The 26,945-nt window shown below is 32.1% G+C and overlaps 1 protein-coding gene across 8 annotated transcripts in view; it reads right to left on the bottom strand.

Moving 5' to 3' along the window:
• Window positions 1–26,945, bottom strand: part of NOVA1 (NOVA alternative splicing regulator 1) — a 151,553-nt gene that overhangs the window by 50,117 nt on the left and 74,491 nt on the right. Inside the window, exon 1 of one of the 8 annotated variants that reach the window (XM_073211421.1) lies at window positions 1,713–2,744. The exons of the other annotated variants lie outside the window; for them this stretch is intronic. The gene's annotated coding sequence lies outside the window, so the exon portion shown is untranslated. Of the gene's footprint in view, window positions 1–1,712; window positions 2,745–26,945 lie in introns of those variants that run through there. 8 annotated transcript variants of the gene reach the window in all.

Below are 26,945 nucleotides of genomic sequence, written 5' to 3'. Positions count from 1 at the left end.
GAACTGAATTACTTTGATGGTTAAATACTTTTTCCACTGTATACATATGCCATTTTTGTTTATTCATTCATCTGCTGAGGTACACTTGAGTTAACCTGTTTCCACCTTCGGGCTGTTGTGAATAATGGTGGAATGAACATTAGTGTACAAGTATCTGTTTAGGTGCCTATTTTCAACTATTTTGGATATATACCTAGGAGTGGACTTGCTGGGTAGTATGGTAAGTCTATATGTAGCTTTTTGAGGAATAGCTACACTGTTTCCACAAAAGCTGCACAATTTTACATTCCCACCATCAATGTATGAGGGTTCCAATTTCTCTGTCTCCTCATTAACACGTGTTATTTATTTTTATAATAGCCATCCTGATGGGTGTGAGGTGCTATCTCATGGTAGTTTTGATCTGCATTCCCCTAATGATTAATGATGTTGAGTATCTGCTTAACACAACTACTTTAGTTCCATGGTTGTAAATACCACAAAAATTATTATGAATTAATTCTCTCTGTACTGACTCTTCCTCGGTCCAAGCCACCACTATCTATAAACAGGATAATTACAATAGACTCCTTCACTTCTTGCACCTTTACAGTTCACTCTTTGCTCAAAGTAAGTTCTTGAAGTTACAAATCATGTATGTTACCTGATTTAAATCAATGTATTCTCATCCTAGAGTTAAATCCAAATCTCTGCTTTTCAAAACCCATCGTGATTTGGCCTCCACTCGGCCCGTATTATTCTTGTCTCACATGACTCATCTCATATTACTCTCCCTGCCTTCTTCTTCACTCCAGGGAGTTGGATCTTTTTTTAGTTCCTGGTACATGCCAAGGCTTGTTCTCACTTAGGCCTTTTTTCCTACAGATTTTTTTATCCTAGGATCACTTTTCCTCTGGCTTTTCCCAGTGGCCCCTTACTCAACAATATGATCTTTGTTGAGTGGTATCAGAGAGGTCTTCTTTTCAGCCATAAAATAGCCTGTTCTCAGAAACTATCACTTTATGCTTCTTTACTTTCTCTAAGACTCTTACCACTTTCTGAAATTCTTTGTTGTTACTTGTTTACTTCACTGTTTGTCTCCCTCCACTGGAACAAAAGGTCCAAGAGGGTAGAAACCTTGACTGTTTTGTTCACAGCTGTATCCCAGCTGGTACTTAGCCAACTATTATAAAGAATTATTCATTTAATGAATTAAAATTATGGCCTTGGATGAGCCACATTACAATAATGATTTTATTAATCCAGATTGATTATATTAAAATACATCATAAATGTAAAAGAAGAGGGAAATATACATAAAGAGGTATTTTAGGCAGGAAAATAGACATGAGTGGGGTGGAAAGAGAACAAAGTCAGTAAAGCCTTCTAGAAAGGACTCAGGTTAACCAGTTAAAACTAGAAAGCCAGAAAAGACTCAGAGTTAATCTGTTAACCAGTTAAAGCTCAAAAGGTCAGGGGCAACTTGTCCTTGAATGTTTGAATATTCCCCAGATAAGGAAAGTATCTGAGCACAGCCCATGTCTTCATTGTGTGAATTAGATCATTGTAAGATTTACTCTAGCCTGCTAAAAGGCCCACTTAAAAACAGCATAATAAAGACAGGGAGATCCCACCTTACAGCCCAAATTGCATTTTGAAAAAAACCCAGGAACTTAAGAGGAACGATTCTTAACATACTCTTTAGCAAACAACAAACAAATAACTCTGCCCACCTTGGAGAAAGGGCAGACCGTCTTGATTGTCTTGATTGTCTTGATTGATAAGCTCTTAAGCAAGGAAGCTGTTATCCTGGAAGGGTACCAAAGGAGTAAATTTCCTGTGTTTAGCTAATTTTACAGAATTACCTAGAGGACTGATAAGAAAATGTCTCATCAAAGATACATGGGACCACTTAACAAGTACACAACCCTAGCCCTTTGTCACATTCCTGAAAAATCCTTAAAAGGGGGAACCCCAACCTTTCAGTACACCCCTCTCTCTGGGGTCACCCACACTTAGTGTGCATAGCTAACTTTTCCCAACCTTTCAGGGAGCTCCTCTCTCTGAGGTCGCCTGGACTTTCTAAGTAACTTTAAATAAAACTTTTACTCTGTTTCACTACTGTGTCTCTGCCCTTCAATTCTTTGTTGTAGTGGGGACAAGAACAGAGGAAAATACACAAAGCCTCTCCCCCAACAATATTATACAGATGAACTATTAATGGAACCAGGTAAAGCAAGGACTATTATTTATTAGATTATTTTCTCTCCAATACATGGAAAAAGAAAGTGCTATATGGCATTATTTCTAAAGGGCCATGAAAATGTTATTTATTTACCCAGTGAGTCTCTAACAGGCCCAAAGGAGCCAGTATTTTATAAACATCAATTCAAATGCTCTGAAAATAAGATAAATCTCACTTACTACTTTAACAGTAAAATACTTTTATCTAGAATAAAACTATCCCTAGTCTTTTCCTACTGTTTTAAGTCAAGATTATAGACATTTGCATATGTTTTAAACAGGTACAGTATATTACCAACCTGAATCAGTACCACAGAAACATAAATGAATGAAACACAAATTGGACATTAAGAATGAATTTGAATACTTCACAAAGACCAATGAAAGACCCCTGGAGGATGACCCTGGAATATTATAAGAAAACTTCTCTGAATTAATTTGAAAGGGATAAACATTTACATAAAACTATATATAAAACAATGTGTATGTGTAAGATAACAGCAAATCAGTTTTTCTTCTGTGTATAATTTCTAATTATGCTAACTTCTCTATAAATAAATTTATTTATCCAAAAACTGATAGGAAACTTTTAAGCTACAGGTATTATTCTTTACGTGTTACTTAAAAAAGGAAAATAATATAGTAAAATAGAAATTTCATGGGTCACATTAGTTATCTGTAAAAAAAATTTACAAGATCTTTGATTACTCTTAATCTGAAGGAAATATACACAGACTTTAAACACAACTGCATTCATCAGATATGTTTGTAGAAGAGCTATATACAACTCATCTATTCAAAGCTTGTTGAAAATCTACTCTTTTACAGAAATCCAGGTAGGGCTTCCTTTTTTGTTGTATAGTAATATGGCTATGCAATGAGAAACAAACTCAGTATGTGTAACGTATGAAGTGCTCTGAACACAGCAGAGCACTACCTTATCAGCCAGCCAGTTCCAACATGGTCTCCAAATTGATACCTAGTCATCAAAGCCATAGAATTTGTGATGCTATAGTACTATGGTAATACTATACAACTACAAAACAAATAATTATCAATGTCTGCTTGACTTTTTCTCTAGTAATTCCGTGTATTTTTGTGTAGGTCCATCTCTTTTCTCACTCGTTTCTTAGATGCTCTGCTTGCACTCATCCTTTCCCCTCAGTAACTTCTATTAATCTCTCAAATTTCTGGCCAGGTATCAGCTTCCCAAAGTGTTACCTGGAGTCCAGATTCTAGGTTAAGTATCTTCCCATGTGCACTCACAGCACAGCACTCTGTACGTCCCTATGACAGCAGTAATCATGGACTATTATAGTGGCTGCTTCACTAATCTGTCTAGCCTAAAAGAATGTGAGCTCTGTTTACTTTATTTGTTGTGTGTTTATGTTGTTCACTCTTACACCCACAGCATCCTGGCATACCTGTACTTGTGTGGCAAATATTTAATAAATATTTATGGTTTAATAAGTTAATGAATGTATAAATAGGTGGCAAGTATGAGCTCAGTGAAGCTTTATTCTCAGTTTAAATTATACGAAACAAGAGTTTGTCAGCAGATGTAGAGTAAGAAAGGGGCATTCTAGGAAGAGAGGACTACACTGTAAAGGTAAGGAAGTTTGAGAAAAAAGGGTCTGTCAGAACCATGATGAGCAGTTCCATACAGTTGGGAAAAAAGTTCAAGGGAAATTTTTCATCAAGAGAAGATGGAAAAATAAGAAGAACATACAAAGTATATATAAGAAAAACTGATATTATTTTGAATTGAATAGTATGACCATATTGGTAAAAGTTTTTAAGTTGCCACTTCAAGAAAATGTGGGAATTAGAATAAGTATTTATTAAAAGAAAAACATAATTGTATTTTCATGCAATTTTAAATTTTTAACAATTTTAAAACAATCATCTTGTTTTAAGATAAGTTAAAGAAAAAGATATAAGGCTTTTTAAAAGTATTAAGCCCCCAAATGCTGGCCTAGCACTTTTCTAAGTAAATTTTACATAACACTTGCCTTACAATATGCTCCACAAGAAAGGAATTTCTGGTCAGATATATTTAAGGGGAAAAACTGCAAATAATATTCTCCTCCCTGAATGATCCACAATGCATATTGCATTTTAAAAATATGAAGCCCTATAATAAATAAACCGATTTAACTTCTCTATAAATAAATTTATTTATCCATGACAGCTCTGTGCATGTAAGACCCATAATATCTTACCCAAGTAAGCAATATTTTATAGAGCATTCTCTCCAAAACTAAAATGTCACAAATAAAATTCTTATTTGAAAACGGTAGCAATTCACTAAGATTTGCAGAACATAAAGTGAAGAAGTTTAAAAAGAAAGATATAATATCACTTTGAGGTTGGAAATAATCACCATTACATTGTTTTAAGATTGCTAAAATAACATCATTTTTATTTTGCTTATATTTGCTACTATAAAAAGGCCACCTAATGGCATGCAGTTGTACAAGTATAGGGATGAGGGGTTAGGTGTGAATTTAATTGCACATGAATGGATAATCAAATCCCATATGGAAATGCATGTCTATGTCCAACACCCAATGTTAATGCCCCATATGTCAACTGTTATGATTGTCTTTGTAGTTAATAATGCACTGGAAGTATCAACTGATATTTATACTGTAGTAGTAACTGAAGCAATCAATAGATTTGCTTTTAATTTTGACTTAGTTCTTAAGTATGGCCAGATTATTCTACCAGATTATTAATATAGCTAGAAAGTTAATTTTCTAATTTTCATTTTATTAGGAAAAAGACAGGTTATTATTGCTAAAGAATCAAGGATCACCCTTTTAGTATTGAGAGTTCTTCTTTCTCAGTTTCAGCAAACTTCCAGCAAAACAAATTATATTTAATACAACAGATTTTAAAGCTTAATAATCATTTTGAGCAGAATAAAATATTCACTATGCTGTTTTAAACTTTCAGCTACTAAAAGAACCAAATCTTAACTTTAAGTGCTTAGTATGAATTCAAAGTATTCAGTTTTTTCCTCATGTTTCTCACTTATGAAAATGAAAATAAGGGAAAAAATTCACAAGACTTAAAAGTTTGTATCATTAAGTGCTGCAAGAGAAATAGTTTCAGAAAGGGCTATATGAAAATATTTCAGATTAAAACAAAATGAGGGCTTTTAAATAATTAGCAACTTAGAGAAATAGAATCAGCTAAATCAATTTCTTCAATACTGCTAATATGATGAAAATGGTTTGTTCTTACTGTTATTCAACTTTAACACAAACCAACTAGTTCCTTCTTTCATTTTTTTCTCTTTCATCATTTCATATTTATTTTACAGATCCTGCTATTGGACTGAATTTTATTTGCCTTACTAATGATGGATATTATATAGATGTGTTCCATCTTAGAACATGAACCTTTCTATATTTGTAAGTTTCTTGATAACATGTCATGGAATGTAAAACCTATGGGACTTTGGGACTTTAATTTAAACCTGTGGTGCTAAAAATGCAGCTGTTCATTTGCAAGTAATCATTCCAACTATAAAAACCATAGTAAAGTAGAAAATTAAATTCATTTTACACTGCTTTTCATTTTATTTAAGTATACAACAGTCAGCATTACACAGTATTAATTTTTTAAAATTTGTTAAGGCCTTATTTTCAAAATAAGACAGGTATTTAGGATATGATTTAAATAAAACATAGTTTTTATTAAAAGTTATGCATATAAATGACTTTGAAGGGAATATACAGTATGCTTGCAGAAATAAAAAATTTGCAGAAATGGAGAGTTAAAAATATGCTGACTCTTTAAAATTTTACTATACTACAAAATTCCAATATAAACAATTACATTTTGTAATTTAACTAGTTCTGGCAATGACAACTTTCCTAGTGAACTCTAAAAAGCTCATCTCACTTTACTTGAAATGTGGTATGTACAATGACAATACTATCTTCAGATATTGTGCTATAGTTCTTACAATGACATTTTAGAATCAAAGATAAATCATTTAGTTATCTATACTATGTTAAACAATGTTCTTCCTAGCTGTTTTTTCCTTAACTGAAGATCAGGAATTAGAAATTTTATTTTTTGGCATGTCTAATTAATCTCCCTTTGTTACCCATTAACAGTGTAGAGACCCTGTTTCCATACAGGTTCTCCAAAACAGAGTTTAACCACCATATAATTAATTGTTTCTATAGATCTAAAACAAAATTAGAAAGCTAAGACCAAACTAGGAGAATGTGCAACATATATGATAATTGCTAGATTGATATCTAGTACTTACTCCTTCATATATGAAGTGCTTTAAAAATCCTTAAGAAAAAGATAAACATCAATCAGAAAAAATGAGCTAGGTATATAAACAGGCATTTCACACTCTCTCTCATACACACACACACACACACATACACACACCATGATTAAGCTAAAGATAGGGAAGGAATGAGGAAAGATTGACTTAATAATCAAATGAAAAAATATCCCCTCAAAAATCAATCAAACAACAATTCCATTACACTACACAGCTTGATTGGCAAATAAGTATAAAGGCTTGGTATGGATATGAAGAAATTGGCAATGGGTACTTTAATATAATCCTGCTGAAATTATAGATTGGCATGCTCTTTCTGGAGGGAATTTTGTAACAAGTATCAAAAGTTTATGACCCAATAATCTTTACTTTTAAAAAACATTTAAAACTCACATGAAACAGCTGGAAAAGTATACAGATACAAATACAGAATTGTTCAGGACAGCATTTTTTTCTGATGGCAAAAGAATTAAAGTTTAACAATAGAAGGTTGGTTAAATAAATAAATTGTGATTCATCATCACAAAGCATAATTACATTTATAAAGATCTCTATATTCTGGCATTGGAAGAGGTTCATGATGAATTAAATGAAAAAAAAAATCAGATAAGAGAATAGTAGGGACAAACCAAAATATGAAATGTCCTGAAAACGTTTGGTAACGGTTTAAATAGTTGTTCAATGCTTAGGTTAGTGAGGGTAAATCTCTTTTTGTGTTCAAATTAAGGGACTGTATACCATGAACTGCTCTGAACCAGAGGTATCTGGAAGACATATTAACCACTTAAAATTGAAATAAAAGTTAAGTTACTCATTATTTATAAACAATACTATACTAGGCATTACTCACTTGCAGAATTTCAGTTGACTTTTTTAATGTCAGGTGAATGTTGACTAACTACCTCATAGTCCATAACACAACCTATAACTATACATACAGTTTTATGTGGACATTACAAAAACAGATTTTATTTCCAATAAATCAGTATCTACTTTTAGTGGTAGTTGGATTACTTTACATTTTTATACACATTAGATATATATACATATGGAAACCCAAGTTACCAAGAAACATATTTCCAATTTTTTTTCAGTGCCACTTTGTATATAAAGCAAAGGTAGCTTAAGATACGAGACACACTTCAACATCTTGCCCTTCCTCATCTCAAAATCTCAGAACACTGCATTACTGGACCAGAGTTTATGAAAAATTCCTGAATAAGAAAGATGGCCATTTTAAATCAGGTACTCCCCATCACGTGCACCCTCTTTTACTCTAGTAGTACGTTATACTTTTCTAAAATCTTATTTGTTATATTATTTTTTCAGTTCTTTCTCTTCCCTTTAGGGCAGTGACCTGGTATGACGTTTACTGCTGTATCTTCAGTGCTTTCAAGTGCGCCCTACACAGAGTAAGTGTCCAATAAACAACTGTTGAATGAGCAAATGACAATGAGTGTAATGAAAAAAGTAAAACACGGCCCCAAACTCATAAAACAGAGACTATTCAAACTCTTAGGCAGGAGGAGGCGTTGCCAGAGCAAGAGAAAGGGTAGTTCCTTGATACATATGTAGGAAGGGAAACAGGATTTAATTAATGCCTTGCAGCTTCCCTTCCTGTACTTGTGAGGTGACTGGTAAACTGTACCTAGCTTTCTTTAATTTCCTTCTACCAGGCACAATCTCATTTTGTTACATATACATATATACATATGTCTCATGCATTATGTAATAAAAAATACATATGCATAAGAAAAAATTAAATGATATCCTGTATATGAAATTTTAAAAGTATTTATTTCTCTACAGTAGGACTCAGTCTGTTTTTTTATTATTTTTGGCTAAACTGCATTTGAAATATTCATGTGTTCTTGAGATGGGGAGTGCTTGAAGTGGGTGGGTGAAATAGGTGAAGGGGATAAAGAGGCACAAAATTTCAATCATAATATAAATTAGTCATGGGGATGAAAATGCAGCATAGAGAATACAGTCAATAGTTCTGTAACAACATTTTTCTATTTTGACAGATAGTAACTAAACTAGTTGGGAGAGCATTTAATAATGTAGATAATTGAAGAATCACTATGTTACACTTGAAACTAATACAATACTGTACTTTGACTATACTTCAATAAAAAATACATATTAGAAATGACACTATTATAATTAAAACATGGTATTGAATTGAATCCTTTATTCAATTTTATAACTTATAATTCATTTAGAAAAAGAGAACCCAAGTTTAAACAGCCTCTTAAAAAATCTCACTTTCCTTATTTCATTTGTATTAAAATATTTAAAAATCTTAAAAATTCGTGAATTTTTAAAAATATTTTAAATCAGTTGTACATTAAGTTAGGTGTCCATTTAAAACACACTGACCCAAGTAATCAAGAATGTTAATAAATATTATAACTAATGGCATTATCAGATAAAAATGTTAAAGTGGATAGAACATTTACAATGCTGTAATTACAGCCTTCCAATAAGTGCAAAGTTATTTATAATTTCTTAGAAAACAAATCTCATTCTTAGAAATCTCCTTCTCATGCCAATGGTGTGTTACCAATAGCTGAATAAACTCTGGTGTTTCTTTAGCCCTGAATGTTTTTCCAGGTTAGGGATTTATAGAATTTTTGAATTAGGCTAGGTAATCTTTCAAAGCACAGAATTACTTCACTAGGCCACAGAATAATTTGGATCTAGAATTCATAAAGGGAAGTAAATTCAACGTTAGTAAGGCATACTTGGGGAGAAAAATTACATTAAAAAAATCTAAGAACTTTCATTGCTTAACCAAAGTTAGTCACTACTGCTGGATTTAAACCATAGACCTCTGTCTCTCATGAGTCCTCTAGTTCTCACTGACAAAGAAAATCTTGACCAGGGCTGACTTTGAACCTGAATGGTCCCTGCACACAAAGATAAACTGTCCTTAAAGAACTATCAGCCCATCACATTTGGCATCAGATACGTGATATCTAATAAAATTAAAATCTAGAATAATTTTATTTAATTATTCAGTAGTTTTCTGAAATTTCTTGAATTTCATTTTCATACCAATGCATACAAGATAGATTATTCACATAAAAATATTACTTGACATGTTGGAAAGAGTTCATTTATATGATTTGGTGATTTGCAATGCCTTAGAGTTCCAAGTGAATGTGATGAATCTTGGAACCAACAGTCTACCAATTCTAACACACTAAAATCACAGTATGTTCTTTGCTTTGTCAGGACAAACAAGTATTCTAAATAATCATGCAGCAGATTCATTAACGGTATATATTCTGCTGTTTTTCATTAGACTCTAGAGACAGGTTCATCATTCTAATCTCTATACCAGAAGCTCTAGAAAAAAATAAAAACATAAACGTACACTACCTTATAATGATTACAAATTTATCCCTTAAAAATACCACATGAAACATCTGTGATGAAATCCATTCCTTTGATGGAAGAAATTAAGCTAATGAAATGTGTAAAATTCTGTCCTAAATAAGACCAAATAGCAGTTGTCCCTATTAATGTAATTAGTAACTAGTTAATAAACACAACAGCTCTGCCAGATAAGGTCATTGTTTAGTTTATCTCACAATGATGAATATACCATTCTTTTATTAACTTCTTTCTAAAAATAGTATTTTGATTTTTTTAATTGAGCATATAAAGTGAACGTTTTTAAGGACTCAGTATATAAATTTTCCTAAGTATTTTTAAAATCAGAGAGCAAATATGTTCTTGATTTTTTTTTTGAAATCAGAGAGTAAATATGTTCTTGATTCCGGTGGTCTAATGAAAAAAATTAAAGAAGGGACTTGTGTTTAAGTCGCCAATTTTCAAAAATATCTATAACTACATGCAAAGACTTGTAGTTAGGAAGGCTTTAATTGCTAATTTGATTTAAAACTAAAACAATCCTATATCCTATTTGGGTTTGATGAACACCAAGATTCAACCAACAGAAATTTTTATAACACACACAAAGCCATTTATTCCTACTTCACCTATATTATACACACTTAAGCATATCTCATACTATATACACTACATATTAGGCACACCCAAGAACACTTAAGCACATTCAATGTGATGGAAAGAACTGCCATAGAGATGATGAAAATTAGAAGGCAGCAGAAGACTAAAGTGTTCAGTGACTCAAAAGATCTATATAGAAATCGGGAACAAGACAGGGATGCCCACTCTCCCCACTGTTATTCAACATAGTACTGGAGGTCCTAGCCACAGCAATTAGACAAAACAAAGAAATACAAAGAATCGAGATTGGTAAAGAAGAAGTCAAACTGTCACTATTTGCAGATTACATGATATTGTACATAAAAAACCCTAAAGACTGCACTCCAAAACGACTAGAACTAATATTGGAATTCAGCAAAGTTGCAGGATACAATAACACACAGAAATGTGTGGCTTTGCTATACACTAACAATGAACTAGTAGAAAGAGAAATCAGGAAGACAATTCCATTCACAACAGCATCAAAAAGAATAAAATACCTAGGAATAAACCTAACCAAGGAAGTGAAAGACCTATACCCTGAAAACTACAAAAAGAGAAATTAAAGAGGACACTAACAAATGGAAACTCATCCCATGCTCTTGGCTAGAAGAATTAATATCGTCAAAATGGCCATCCTGCCCAAAGCAATCTACAGATTCGATGCAATCCCTATCAAATTACCAACAGCATTCTTCAATGAACTGGAACAAATAGTTCAAAAATTCATATGGAACCACCAAAGACCCCGAATAGCCAAAGCAATCCTGAGAAGGAAGAATAAAGTGGGAGGGATCTCGCTTCCCAACTTCAAGCTCTATTACAAAGCCTCAGTAATCAAGACAATTTGGTAGTGGCACAAGAACAGAGCCACAGACCAGTGAAACAGAATAGATACTCCAAACATTAACCCAAACATATATGGTCAATTAATATACGATAAAGGAGTCATGGACATACAAAGGAGAAATGACAGTCTCTTCAACAAATGGTGCTGGAAAAACTGGACAGCTACATGTAAGAGAATGAAACTGGATCACTGTCTAACCCCATACACAAAAGTAAATTCAAAATGGATCAAAGACCTGAATGTAAGTCATGAAACCATAAAACTCTTAGAAAAAAACATAGGCAAAAATCTCATGGACATAAACATGAGTGACTTCTTCATGAACATATCTTCCCGGGCAAGGGAAACAAAGGCAAAAATGAACAAGTGGGACTATATCAAGCTAAAAAGCTTCTGGACAGCAAAGAACACCATCAATAGAACAAAAAGGTATCCTACAGTATGGGAGAATATATTCATAAATGACAGATCCAATAAAGGCTTGACATCCAAAATATATAAAGAGCTCACACACCTCAACAAACAAAAAGCAAATATCCAATTAAAAAATGGGCAGAGGAGCTGAATAGACAGCTCTCTAAAGAAGAAATTCAGATGGCCAACAGACACATGAAAAGATGCTCCACATCGCTTGTCATCAGAGAAATGCAAATTAAAACCACAATGAGATGTCACCTCGCACCAGTAAGGATCACCACCATCCAAAAGACAAACAACAACAAACGCTGGCGAGGCTGTGGAGAAAGGGGAACCCCCTATACTGATGGTGGGAATGTAAATTAGTTCCATTGTGGAAAGCAGTATGGAGGTTCCTCAAAATGTTAAAAATAGAAATACTATTTGAGCCAGGAATTCCACTTCTAGGAATTTACCCTAAGAATGCAGCACTCTAGTCTGAAAGATAGATGCACCCCTATGTTTATTGCTGCACTATTTACAATAGCCAAGAAATGGAAGCAACTAAATGCCCATCAGTAGATGAATGGATAAAGAAGATGTGGTACATATACACAATGGAATATTACTCAGCCATAAGAAAAAAACAGATCCTACCATTCACACCAACATGGATGGAGCTAGAGGGTATTATGCTCAGTAAAATAAGCCAGGCGGAGAAAGACAAGTACCAAATGATTTCACTCATATGTGGAGTATAAGAACAAAGGAAAACTGAAGGAACAAAACAGCAGCAGAATCAAAGAACCCAAAAATGGACTAACAGTTACCAAAGGGAAAGGGACTGGGGAGGATGGGTGGGGAGGGAGGGATAAGGGTGGGGAAAAAGAAAGGGGACATTACGATTAGCATGTATAGTGTGTGTGGGGGGCATGGGGAGGGCTGTGCAATACAGAGAAGACAAGTAGTGATTTTACAGTATCTTACTACGCTGATGGACAGTGACTGTGAAGCAGTATGTGGGGGGGACTTGGTTAAGGGGGGAGCCTAGTAAACATAATGTTCTTCATGTAATTGTAAATTAATGATATCAAAATTAAAAAAATAGTTGATATATTATATACAATAAAGAAGAATCCTATAGAAACAATTTAATGAAAAAATGGAGTAACTTAGATGACTTTTGTTATCTTTAAATTTTAAAAATTGAACCTTCAATTTTAAAATGAAAGAGCAAGTTATAGAGGTACATATGTGTAAAGATACAAAAGTCTAGATTAGCAAATAAGCTAATCTATGATAAGATAAACTAGGAGTTAGTAATAATTAAAGTAGGCAGAGTTGAAATTAAGTTGGATGTGTGGTAATGAATAATGATACCATTTAAAGGTGTTTCTACAAATTTTATCTAAGGAAAATACATCAAATAGTTTTATCTCTAACAATGCTATGGAGACAATTTTCCTCCCTCCTTCCGTCCTTCCTTGTGGATGTCCAAAAATATTGACTGAATTCCTAATACGTCTAAAACATTGTGCTTGGTGCTACGATGAAATAATTAAAGTAGCATTTATTTCTAAAGAATCTGATAAAGCATAAGATCTCTAGAAATGATTCATGCAGAATATGGAATTAAATGAGGCTGGATCTTAAAAGATGAGTAAGTTTTAGATACTCATAGATGTATTTTAAGGAACAGTAGGCAGAGAAATTAAAGAATTCTGAATTTACATTAAAGAATCTGAATTTAGTGGTAAACAATGAAAAAACAAGATGTGAGCAGAAGAATGGAGTGATTGTCATTATACTTGCATAAGATACATGGAAAGGAATGAGACTGCTGGTAGGCAGACTAGGAAAGTGCTCAACAATCCAAGTGAGAGTCAGTGAAAGTTATAGTTCCAGTGGCACTGAAAGTACGCAAAATATATTTTAGAGGTAAAATTGTCATAGCTCAGCAATTGACTGGATGTAATGAACAATGTAAAAGAAAAACTAAAATTAACCCTGAAGTTCTAAACCTTCATAACCGGGATGATGGTAATGCTTCTGACAGAATAAGGCACAAGAAAGCGAAGACCTAGATGGAGAAACTAAGTTTAGTTGGACCCACTATAAACTTGATACACACTCTAGTGAAAAGAATAAAAATAGTTTTAGTTAGTACTGGCAGTTGAAGGCTTTTTACATGCATACAGGCCTTTATTGAGAGCATAAAATACAGACAGAGGAGGATAGGATCAAAGCTACATCCAAAGAAACATGAATACACAGAAGATTGGGAAGAAAACGGGGAAGAGGGTTAAGTAGGGGAGCTCGAGGACCATTCATCGATAGAGGGAGAATATAAAAGATGATTTACTATTTTGGCTTTATGTTTGGTACACTGATTTTTATTTTATTAACTTCCTACTGTGGACCACATGAAAGAAATATAAACTGAGTACATAATGGCCTCTGTCCTCAAATAGTTCTTAATCCACTTATAATTTAATTTCTCTCAGTAACCTTGATGTTTTATAAAAAGATGAAGAACTAAACAATAAAAGATACTAAGATTATTGACTGATTCCAAACATTATTTCCTGGATACAAGGAAACTTCTGAAGAATCTCAGTTAATAGTATGAAATGATATGTATAAATAAAAGGAAAGTTAAAAATAATATGGGCCAAAGACCCAGATTTTCTTTTTAAAAAGATCCCACATACTTAACAATGAAATGAAAAATATTGGAGGGCGGGTAGCATTTAAAATAAAAGTATGGATTGAGGATAAAGTAAAAAAATCTAAATCAGGAGTCAGCATGAAGAGTGCTCCTTTGACTGCTTTATCTGAACATAAACTACCGACTTATGGCAAAATGAATCAGTGAACATAAGGATTTTAAATACATTTCATTAAAAATCTTTCATTTCTTGCTGCTCACTCAAACATAAAAGACTACTTGTCAGAGTTATTATAGATTTATTTCACCTTTTCATTAATAAGATTGTAAATAGTTTTGACAAAATTACATTTTTCAAATGAATTTAATTTTGAAATGGCATTTCACATTGCTGTGCAATTATAAATAAGACAAACCAGATCGGTTACCATTGATTCAAAGATTCAACAAACAGATTTAAGGAAATATATCCTTTTCAGAATAAAAAAGTCTAGAAGAAAACATCCAGCTATGTTGTAAATGCACATTTAATTAACTTGATAATGCCCTGTGTAAGAGAAAGGCCCCAAGAAACTAGCATCTAGCACAGTGTCTGAGCACATCTGAGATGCTAAATAGATACTGTCAAATAAATCAATGAGTAAGAAAATTTCTCATTAGGATTTATTTTTATGTTTCTAACAGGATGGTTTCTATTACCTGTAATTCTGTACAACATGCATACCTAAATTGCCCTAAATTTCAGAAAGCATGCCAAGTTAATATTTAATACAAAAAAATGAGATATTTGAGTATTTGATAAAGTAGTGGAAATTATGCTTAGGGGAAAATCCATACTTATTTGTATACTTTCTTGGTCACATGGAATTCAATCAATAAATAAAACATAATACTTCTACTCTGACTACATCTCCAAGCACTCCTTAGATTTTAATTTAATAATCCTGAGTTTATAGATATGGAATTCACCAAAGTAAAGTTTCCCAAAGAATACTGATAGGTTTTTAAAGTGTATGTGAGAGAGGAAGGAACAGGTGGGGAAAAGGGAGGAGGAGGCTAGGAGGAAGAGAAAAATTGAGTTTTCATAGTCTAGTAGTCTAGTAACTATGGGAAATACAGGTCTAAACATCATTAAACAGAATTGCTTATTGGCTCCCTAAACATTTAAGTCAATAATGCACACCATGAATTCTTGGGGGAATACAACATCTAGCATTTTTGAAACTTGCTTAATTCTAGAACACCTTTTCATGGGGGATCTTGTTCTGTCCTAGCTACTGTTTCACAGACTATATTCTGGGAAATAGTGCTCTATAATGGAAAGACACTTTTAAAAATAATACACCAAAGCTTAAATCTGAATATACACTTTGCATCAGATCAGTCTCACTGAGAAGCCTCTCATTCCAGAATTACACACAACATTTAGTTAAGACTCCTTTTGGAAACTGCTTTTAAGGTCAAGTTTATGAGTTAGTAAGTGAAGGCAGACCTGTTATTTGAATGATTTAAGAATGCTTTTTATACTTTTGTATAAGTATAAAAGAGCAAAAAGTAAAAGCTGGGCAAAAGGGGAGAAGGTGATTTTGAAGAAATAATCTAAGCAGGCTTAGTAAACTATGACGACTTGCAGACCAAATCCAGCTCACTGCCTATGTTTGTGGATGCAGTTTTACTGTAACAAAATCACTTTTACTTCTACATCTTCAACAACTGTAATGTGATATTAAAACATGTGATTTCTATTGGTAGTGATGTCTTAGACACCACTAATTATACCATGGTTTATGGCCTATATTTATAATTAACAAAAACCTTACATTTAAAAGAAAAACATTAATGAAAATAAAGGTGAAATTTTTTACAGAACAGGAGTTAAGACCCTTTGCTTTCAAGAATTGGGAAAAGATAAATGACACTTAATTAGGACATCAGAAACAGCAAAGAAAATGCAAACTACGCAGTAAAATATGCGTAATTTTTTTATAAATGAAAAACTAAAATAAAAAACCAGATTTAAAATCAAATAACATTTTGCACAAAATTCATGAGGTGATACATAGTCATTAACACTAGTTCTAAGATACATCATCTCTGCAATTTTTCCTCAAATTGACTGGTGGCTATCTAAAGTATCACTTGTACTGACTTCTTAAATAAAGCTAATTTTTGCATTCAAAAATTGATTATTCCAATTGCATATGACTAATTTTTGCTCAGGAGCCATGAAAAAGATGCATAAGGCAATGCAAATTTTGCTTACCATCATATCGCATTCACTAGATAAGCAAAATAAATATGGATAATTACTATTCCATGACATTTAAGCATTCTGAATACTTATATCGGGGATAAATTACATAGATAACATTTTTGAAAATGAAAATAAGTAGCATGTATGAATAAACTAAATCCCCAGTGTTGTAAATTACATAATAACTATATAAAAGATACTACAAACTTCTTTATATTGTTTTGTGGTTTCACTCTTTCTAGTATATCATGATTTACCAACCAGAAAAATATGTGTACGAAGTTCTTCTAAGTAGATTTTGTTTGAAGAGGCATCAAATATACTTTCTACTTCCAAATTACATACTATACAAAAGATAATCAATTAAATTTTTAAATATAATTATTTCATGTTAAAGCAAAATGATTTCTACTTTCTCCTCCCAGGCTACTCTTATCTAAAACTAATTTTCAAGTATATAAAAGATACTCTTTAAATGTCTCATATTTAATTATAATGTCTACTGGCCAGTAATGTCTACTGCTTTCAACATCTAGGAAGGTATATTATGAAGGCTAAACATTAAACATTGGTCTAAATTTTTCATCTGTAAACCAATAAAGGACATTGGGAACTTTATATAATGTCTTGTTGCACTTTTTCTTCTACACTTTAACAAGTAACAGAAAACAATCCTATAATGCTCTTTCAAGAGTTATATACCATTTAGTAAGGACATTTTATTTTTATGTTTTGAAACAAAAATAGCTTCAAATTGCTTCTGGCAAGTCTAACGAAAGTTATTTAAGATTTTACTTAAGGAATTTGTTAGAAAAACTGCACAAAGTGAGTAATTTTCTAGAAATAAGATAATATAAAAAGGTCTTAAATGCTATAACTGGCATTAGATTTAATTCTTTGAAAAGAAGCAGGGACACATTTCATTAACCAACTAGTGACACTTTTAAAAAGTATTAACATATTAAAATAAGGAATCTGACTTTTAGAAATCATCTGGAAGCATGCATGAGAAAACCTGCTGTCATGGAAACAGTGTAAATGGCAATAAATCCAGAAGAAAATGTCAGTGCTTCTGACCAACGAACACAAAATGCTGCTTGTGAAATTAAAACAACACAATGGATGAGAAGTACAATGTTATTTACAGTGTTTTAAAATTTCAAATTCCCTTCCATATACTTCATTAGTAACAAGTCAGGTAAAAATACCATAAATACTAGTACTAGAACAAATGAAAAGTATTCACAAACATTAATTAGGGAACTGGAAATGATAGTATTAGTGGAAGAAACTGCAAATCTATCAGTTCTTGTGCTTAATAACTTCAAATCCACAACAGATTGTTTATAACAGGCTAATATATAAATTATATTTAATATATACACAATAAATAGCATTTGCAAGCAGTAAATCTTTTGGATGAGTACTGTCCATTCCAAAATAATTCTAGTAATTTATTAATGTAATAATCAATAGAGAATTAAAATGTTTAAAAGATAGCTCTAAATCAATACTAATGTCAATCATTAAAAAATATAAGCATATAAGCAAAATAGCTTTAAATTTGAAAATTCATGTTTCTAATCCTTTTACTTATGCCTAATGACTTTCCCCCTTCATCTTGCAAACTATTTATTCTTCTAATATCTCTACAAACTTCTCTAAATAGTATTTCAAATAAGGCCTATAAAGAATAAAAATGGACAATATTTGTTACTTAAAAGCTATGAAAACAATCTCAAGAGAAATTATTATTTTATTCCTTATGCCACTGCTGTGTATTACTTTTGAAAACTGGCTGGTTCACAGGGCCTCTACTTAGGGCTCCAATTCACACAGACTAGTGGTACCTGGAACTGTGCAATATGATTGCTCTGATCTTATATTTATTTAAAAGAAAGACTGTCGAAGTCTAAAAGTCATTAAAATCAGGTGATGCTATTCACAAAATTTCCTGTAAAACTGCTTACAGAGTTATTTCCTTACTATGTGTGTATTATGCAGTCAGTAATAATGGCATTATACCAATTTTACTTTCTCTCCCATATCCATTAGAAATCAGTTTGCCAGGCATGGAATTCATACTTAATTATTATTCATTACTTATTCACCAAATATGTAAACAGAGACTCCAAAAAAATTATCTAACAAATGAGCGGGTTCAAAGATTAGCAAGCAAAACTTTTACATTACTAATCTACATAAGAGTTGAGTTGTCAGTATGTATTTATACTTACGTCATAGTTATTTTATACTTTTACAAAAATATGAGATTCTGAGATGCATACTTTTTCTATTAAGAAGCATGATAAAGAATAAATGGTAACAGGAAAAACAAGTACAAGTTAAATTTTCATATACTTTTCCATAACAATTATTTCAATCCTTTATCTGAAAAGAAAAACAGATCATGGCTGTTAATGGAACTCTTCACAAAGTCTGTACATTTCCCTTTCTACATTATAAATTTCTACCAACTATTAGAGTGAAAAATTTTAAGTGTATATCTTGAATTTTCAAAAACACACCCATGTAACTGGCACCCACATCAAGAAATAGAACTTTAAAAGAAGTTATCCTTCTGTGCCTCATTCTAGCATTATTTGCTTTCCCCGACTCATCCCTATCCTTACTTCTAATATCAGAGATTAGTTCTAATTAATTCAAGCTATATATAAATGGAATCATATAGCATTCATTCTTTGCTGTATAGTATCCCATTGTGTGAGTATAGTGTGATATATTTTTAGATTCTACTAGTGAGCATTTGAGTACTTTTTAGTCCAGGGCTATTGTTAATAGTGCTACTGTGAACATTCTTGTTTATATCTTCTGGTGAATATAGGTACATATTTCTGTTGGTATATATGTAGAAACAAAATTGCTATGACATACGGCAAATGTATGTTCAACTTCATGATATGCTCCTAAATGATTTTCCAACATGTGCCAATTTACACTTCTTACAGCAGTGCACAGGAGTTAAAGTTAATGTACATTCTTACCAACACAGAGTATTTCAGTCTTTTTCAACAGACATTGTAGTGGATGGACACTGGAGTCATATTATGGTTTTAATTTGCATTTCCCTGATAACTAATAGACTTCTTATCCTTTAAAGAATTTCTTGGTCATTAGGATGTTCTCTTGTGGAATTCTTATTCAATTGCTTAGCCCATTGATACAGCTTTTCCTTTTTTTTTGGAAGCATTCTATCCATATTCTAAATATAAGTACTTGTCAGACATACGTACTACAAATACATGTTCTCATTTTGTGGCTTGTCTGTCTACTCTGTCTATTGATGAGCAAGAAATTCTTAATTTTAGCAATGGTCCAAATTTATCATTTATCCTTTTACAGTTAGAGCTTATGTCCCACTTTAGAACATTTACCTACTTCAAGGTCATAAAGATGTTCTTTTTTACCCCCAACATCTTTATTTTTTTGGCATTGACATTCATATCTGCACACATTGATTTTTGACAATGGTGTGAGGCAGCAGCCAAGGCACATTTTTTTTTTTCCACTTGGCTACTCAAATAACCCGGACTGTATTTTCACAATTGCACTATAGGGGTCACCTTTGTCATCAATGGACTAACTGTTTAAGTTTGGGTTTGCGCCTGGTCTCTTTACTGAACAGCTTTTCTATTCCATTGGTCTACTTGTCTACCCCTGCAGCAGTACCACACCATCTCCATGGGTCCAGGTATCCGGCAAAGGAAGTCATTTAACTATGTTTGTCTTTACTCATGTTTTGAAAATATAAAGACCACATAATTTTCCTGGTCAAAGTCTTAGCATATCTAGAATAAAATCCAAACTCCTTTTAGGGCTTCAAATGCCATTCATGTTCTGGCCACTACTCACTTCTCTGACTTTATCTCTTAAAACTGCCCCCTTGTTTTGTATGCTGCAGCTCTGCTGACCTTGAATTAAATACCCTATTTCTTTTTGCTAGAAGGCTCTTTCCCAAACACCACCATCTTTGCCTGGTTTATTTCTTCACAGTTACCACTCCTCAGACATGTCTTTGCTGACCAGTATACCTCTAAAGCTTCCTTCTCCTTCTGAAATATGAGCAATTTAATTGTTTATTAGTTTCTCTGACCATTAGAATGTAAGCTTCATAGCAGCACAGTTATATTTACAGCTCCTATTTTGTTTTATCTCAAATACCAGAGCATTTAAGTGCTTTTTGAAATATCTGTTATTTAATACAAGTCAAGTATTAACTAAGAGAAGCTGTATAACATAACTGAAGAACACAAAATTATCAGGAAGACTAAATGAAGTATGTACCTTAGAATGTTAATTAAGATAGTTTAATAATTATATTAATTTTATTATAAATACCAATTTTACTGTGTCATTTCTAGTTAAAATTGAAACCCTACCACAAGCAATACATGTTTGAAAAAGGTACTTACAAATAGGTTACATATACCGTGCAATGGCATAGTAATATATAAATCACTAGTCCATTTCAACAGGGATATCATTTGAACTCTAAAAATTTTACAAACTACTATCAATTTTCTTTTCCTCAATTTAAGAAAAAAGATAATATGCTTTTTCAATTTGCAGAAAATATTTGTTGAAACAGTATGCAAAATCTGAGTGTGAAACGAGATTGGAAAATCAACAACTATTTTGCTGCAATACCAACTATAAATGACACTTTTTAACTGCACTACCAAATTTTAATCTCTATCATAAACATGGTATGCAAATCCAATACTGTGATTTATGTCAAATAGTTCACTTAAAAGGGATAATAAATCATAGCATTATGTTGTAATAAAATATCCTTAATCATGTAGGTTCCAAAATTAAGAACAGTTCTATATAAAGATTATTTACTTCTGAAAAAAAAAAACTTCAATGGACTTTAGTTGTAGTCAACATAAAAATAATTTTTAAAAAAACCAACGTATGTATTATTTATTTAAATAAATGTCATTTACAAAATCTTAATACTATTATAAATAGCAAAATTATTTTTCCAAATAACATACATAAATGATAACAAATATTAAGAATCATTAATGCTGTTTTCCAAAATGGAAGAAAGGAACGATGCTTTCCTGTAATATATGTGTGTGTGTATTTGATTCACTGAACTTATAGCCAATGGCCCTATAAACCATACTTGAATAAAGACTGCTTTCTCTGGAAAGCATATAATAGCCTTCTTGCACAAAGGAACACCAGACAGCTTAGACAGGACTTACTATGCTTGGAGGATATACTGAAACAGCAAAGTCATTAATGAAAAGCACAAAAATGTGAAAAACATGGCATTAAACTGCAAAAAATACACTTGTTTACAGTATGACAGCTAAAAAGCAAGGCAAAGTGTTGCCTTGTTTGATTTAAACCTATGAACATGGGTGCCAGGTAACCCCAATTTTTCACCACTCTGTGCAAATCTGCAAATGATATTGAAAGCCCTGAGAGTATTGAACTGGCTTTACAAATAAATTTTAGCAAGTGGACAAATTTCATATATGGATTGATTATAATTAATGGAATGAGACTTGTGTGACTTGCACTTGTACCTATTCAAAAAATTAGGTACGTAACTAGGAGCAAGACACAAATTTTCTTACCTGAAAAATTGAAAGGCTTTCTAAGTTTATTTTCCATGGACTCGTCCAGCACAAACACTGTAATTCCATGATGATCAACTCAAAAATCCCTCTAGTGATTTCCAAATGGGATCTGACAATGTTAAGGTTAGAGCACCCTAAAATCTAATATTAGATTTGATAAATTTTATGCACTATCAAAAAATAAACTGAATAAAGTTTGGTCCCAAAATAGTTCTGAGGAAAGTAGTTAGGAATACTAATTTTTCAAAGAATAGGTTTTGAAAATCAAGCCCATTTGAGATAGTTCAGCATGGGTCACAAGCTTAAAAATATATAAAGAAAAGGTGACATACCTTCTAAATTTCTGATCAGTAAAATTAGGTTCAAAACTGCCAATCTGTATATTGCTTGCTTTACAGTTCGCTGGATGTGTTTTTCTAACATATCAAAACTGTAAATTATCCATAAACTCAAAGTAATGTTGGCAGAATCAGTATCAATGTAAAAGTACATTAAAAAAGGAAAAGTATATATATATATATACATATAGTATAATATATAGCATATATATATTTATGTAGCTCTAAGATTTTTTTTATAACTTTTTTTGTAACCAATTCCCCTTGTGAAACAGAAAATAGACTCATAAACTGTGTCTCAAAAACATGTTTTCCTTTGGTTTGGGCTAAGCATTTGGTTTTGTTTGTTTGTATTAAATGGTATGAGAACTAGTAGACTGGTGCTTTTCCCCATGCACCAGACTTCTTTGTTTTGGTTTAAGTAGCCAGTGTTTGCATAAATATTTCATTGCTTATAAATTACAAGTTTTCTGTTTAATTTACTCCTTTTTTCATTTAGGGTAAGTAATCAAAGATACAGTATGGAAATGTTTATGAAAAAGCCTAGTAATTGAAAGCAGGCATATTAGAGCAGGGCTTGGCAAACTTTTGCTGTAATGGGTTAGAAAGTAACATTTCAGGATTTGAAAACAGTGGTAAAATCAAGGATATTATCTAAATACTATATAATGAGAGGGAAAACAGATTTCTACAATTTTGTATTGAAAAAATTTTAACTATAACAGTTCCACTGTTACCAACAACAACAGAAACAGAGAACATACAGATCTAGTGAAAACAATGAAATTCTTTTTGGAGAGGGAGAAGAATTAACATTTTTCTTAATTAGGGTTCAGTGTTCCTATCAAATCAGTTAATGTCAATCTAGAATGAGATTTTTAAATATTTGGGTTTTGAAAATGAAATGTCTTTTCACCCAGATAGGTACTGCCAAATACTAATATCAGTCCAGGAGCATATAATATTTTGGAGGCACAATCATTACTTATCAGGCGTTTATAGAATTCTCATAGGCTTTTTTTTTTATTAAAGTATCACTGATCTACAATCCTATGAAGGTTTCACATGAACATTGTGGTTTCAACATTCACTCATATCAAATCTTTATCTCCCCTATTGCTGTCACTGTCTATCAACTAGTAAGATGCTATAGAAGAATCATTACTTGCAATAGATTTTTTCTTTTAAAATTTGCCATTACCATGTCCTTACATTACAGGTTACTCATTGTCAATTGAGAATTGGATGGAAGCACCTCAAGTGTACAGTCAAATAGGTTGTCAAACATGGAAATGTCTTTTGTGCTATACTGAGATCTCAAAAATGCCACAGGAACTATTGTTTGAATTCAGAAAACATATCTGCTGCAAGTATGTGTGGAAAAGGAGATCTTACTCCTTACTTTAATTGTTGATAGCATATGAAATATATATTTGTGATTCAAAAATTTAGTAGTCATATGAATAATTTTACTGAAATTTAAGTTTTGTACATAAGTGTTATGTCCTGTTATCTTGGGTTGACTTCATTATGAATATTATCAAGTCTACAGCAAAAGCTAATTTTCAAAGCTCTTTAGTGTTGGTAACAGTGGTTCAGGGTTAGAATCTTTGTTCTCATTCAGAAAAACGTCAATCTCCCTCTAAGCTGAATAAATCACAATAAATTTTATCAGTGTTATCGAACTGCTACACAGTAGGGCAAATTAGGATATTCATCCTTTATTTCTGACAAAAATTGATAGAATTGGCAATGATTAAGTCTATAAAGAGTAAGTGAACTTTACTGTTGAAATTACTAGTTCTATAACACAATGGATTCAAATATATTCTACAAGGTATACTGATTAATAATATGATGAATAACCACAGGTTTTCAAACACCTTACATCTTCATATGCTTTATAAATTTCTGCAAACTATATATATTTTTCTGCCCCATACCTATTTTTTCCACCATCAGTTATAACTAATCTCAAAAGATTCTACTTCAGGTTGTCATGAATTAATGTTTTATAAACATCTTTGAAAATATTCTTGCTTGTAGTTTTCCAAACAGACTATTAATACAAGTTTATTCATCAATCACAGTAATTCCTTGAATAAACAACTGTCATTAAATCCTTTAACAAAGTTTATTTCTCTGGATAGGCTTTAATTGACTCACCATTGGGAAATGCCTTCCTTGCTTGGCTATCAAATTAGCTACTCAGAAACATACTTTGGTTGCCACCTCATTTCTTTTTCTATTTTTATGAATAAGATTCCATTTAAAATTTTTCTGACCATTGCTTTCTTATTTATTTGGAATGTGATAAATGCATAATCTAGTAATGCTAACATTTATTCTTTTAGCACAGCTATAGTGTTATTGCATAATAACACAATCTAGTGCCACCTAATTTATAACAAAATAATCCATACCTCATGGTGCCTTACAGCATAGCATTTGAAGTTTACAGTTCTTTTTCTTGTTTTGATATGATGAGTACACACTGGCAATAACAAAGTAAAATGCAATGGTACAACAAACACTGCCAAGTTATTATAGTGTCGCTATGACCTGTAGTACATTGGGAAGCAGTGAGAAGTGAGGAAAGTACCATAAACGATCTTGTTGCAACTACTAGGTTGCCATCATAGTGCAAAAACGGCCATGGACAATTCAGCATGGTCGTCCTCTAATAAATTTTTATTTAAAACATTAAAATTAGAATTTCATATAATTTTCAACTTTCTTGAAATATCATTCTTTTTTAAGTTTGTTTTCAACAATTTAAGATTTTAAATCCTAGCTCATGGGCTGGGAAAATATGGGAGTGGGCTAGATTTGACTCACAGACCAAAGTCTACCAACCCCTGGTAGAAATACAATAGAGTCCCCAAAATACACAAAGGAGGCTTTCTAAAACCTTCCGATTATAGTTTAAATTAGTTAGGACATGGTAAAAAGCAGTCTGTTTGTGGATCTGGTGCCTGCAGGTTCAAATATCTTTGCAGAGTAAGACCAATTACTTCTTGAATGGTGACTGTAAGCCACACTACAGGAAGATCTTAACCTGTATTTGTTAAGTGTTAACAAAGGAGTTTTCCCATGAGTTTGAACTAGCCAACATATAAGTCCATCATAAAAATAACTCAAAGGACATGAGCCACTAAGGTTTCACTCAATATTAATATCAATAATATTAATTACATTCAATATCAAAATGACATCCATTATTTTATATCTGTCAAATCACAGAACATATCAATATTTTACAGAGCAGAAGGGGGATTACAACCTCCGTAGTAACATTAGTAATTATTTTGTCATCAGAAATATTACTACCCAAAATGTAATTAACTGCAATTAGTCCCATGTGTACTTGAAAGTATAATGCAGAAATAACAACAAAACAATCATTTCACATACACATTTTTCAGAAAGATAAAATATTTACACAAGTTAACACATATTTGATTTCAAAGTAATATTCAATTCAGATGACCAAGACCAGTTTAATTTTGTTAAAAATTTCAACTTTTACCAAAATACATCTGTCCAGTGCTATGTAATGAGAAAAACATCTGTCTGTTTTACATTAGCAATTATCGTACTTTTATTATCAGCCGACTTATAGTGTGTTGGATGTCTCAGCTGCAAACAATAAAACAGATGTGGCCAATCCCTACAAGAGCTTTTTCTATAGTCAACAAATAACTTTGCTAACTTTTCTTCCATTTCCCATTAAAAAAGGAAGTTTCTTTAGGTATTTACTGCCTTATTTTAAGACTGAAATGCCCTATTACTATATTCACAATGAAGAAAACACACACACACACACACACAGCTCAGGAATGGACCTGTGACAATCTTTGCAAAATCATTTCTGTCTCATCACACTTATACTAAAATACTATGACATACTGCAGATTAACAGATACATGTCTGAAAGTTATTTATGAAGTCCTTAGAAAATGAAATCACATTTTCCTATCATAGTATAATTTCTGCTTACAGTAGCATTCTCTACTGTAAGTCTTTCTTCAGGACATCATACTCCTCTTACAAATCTCTCAGCTTTCTCAACTCTTAGATCCCCTTCCCTCACAATTTCTCCAGTATTTTTGTTTCCACTGTTTTTATCTAGCCTATGAAGAGAAACATCTAATATATTTGTCTTGGGAAGACTCAGGATTCCTTTGAATATGGTATTATTATGAACAATAATAAATATTCTTTAACCTGGGATTCTAAAATCTAAAGTGTTATTAAAGAACA

Source organism: Manis javanica, chromosome 8 (genome assembly GCF_040802235.1).
Source record: "Manis javanica isolate MJ-LG chromosome 8, MJ_LKY, whole genome shotgun sequence".
Lineage (NCBI taxonomy): Eukaryota > Metazoa > Chordata > Mammalia > Pholidota > Manidae > Manis > Manis javanica.
The sequence above is the reverse complement of the archived record's forward strand: the minus strand, read 5'-3'. Positions and strand labels throughout refer to the sequence as shown.